We start from the raw sequence: 1,142 nt of genomic DNA, 5'->3' as shown, positions 1-1,142 counted from the left end.
AAAAAATAAAATAAAATGGGTATAATTATTGTACCTCTAGTACCTACCACCTAGTGTTGTGAGGCTTAAATGAATTAAGTACTTAGAGCAATGCACAGCACCTAGTAAGTGCTTTACAGATGTTAGTTGATAGTTTTAATATCTATTACTGGTATGGCTGTGGTGCAGCGCCAGCCTTAGTGACTGAAAAGCTCACACCCAGACAGAACATCTGCACCCTGGAATGCCCGATCTCTGCTCAGAGTTGATCCAGGCCCTGACCCACCCCCAGTATCTCTCTAGGGGAATAGCAAATGGTCTCGAACACTTTAAACCTGTCAATCCACCCTCACAAGTGTGGCTTCCCACTCACCATAATCAAATGGGGGTGGGTGGTATGAATTGCTCCAATTTACAGAAGGGGAAACTGAGGTTCCAAGGAGTGAAAGGCTCCTGCAGCAACTGAATTTCAGTCCTGAACTATGTTACTTAGACCAACTGTGTGACCTGGCTGGGCAAAGACATCGACTCTCAGAACCTCGGTTTCTTTTACTGTAAAATTGGGATAATAATTACACTCACTTCAGAGAGCTGTGGCCAGTGGGTAAAACACTTAACACTTTTCCTGGCATAAACAACCAATAAATTTTAGTTATTTCAAGCTTGCATCTGACATTTTAGCTCCGGGATAGTGTTGACATGGGGAGGAGATGTGAGACAAGACCAGAACCTTCCATCCTTCTATTATTTCAAGCAGAAGAGAAGGGTTCAGTGTCTTTCCTGAGGCCTGGAACTAATTAATTGTCCTGGTTCTGGCTTGTGGTCCTCCATGGCCTTGGGGCCACCATCAATCAGGCACAGCAGGTATTCAGCTGAGTGAGGGAAGTCTTGCAAGTCATTGGAACTAAACTGCTCATTAACCTCCACGCACAGGCTGCAGAGAAAGTGCCTGGGAGCCAGAAACACAGGCACAGACTAGGCCACCCAGCTGCCTAGGTGGCAGGGACAAAGCCTCTCAAATCTTTCTGGCTCAGGGGCACCTCCTCTCCTTTGCCCAGATTGAGACCCTCCAGAGCCCACCTATATCTCCCATCTCCCACCAACCATTTCCCAGGAGCAGCGCTAAACATGTGATATTTGTTGTCTCGTTTAATCCTCAGCAT

This window comes from Galeopterus variegatus, unplaced genomic scaffold, assembly GCF_000696425.1.
Source record: "Galeopterus variegatus unplaced genomic scaffold, G_variegatus-3.0.2 Scaffold1349, whole genome shotgun sequence".
NCBI lineage: Eukaryota > Metazoa > Chordata > Mammalia > Dermoptera > Cynocephalidae > Galeopterus > Galeopterus variegatus.
Note: the sequence above shows the minus strand (reverse complement) of the source record.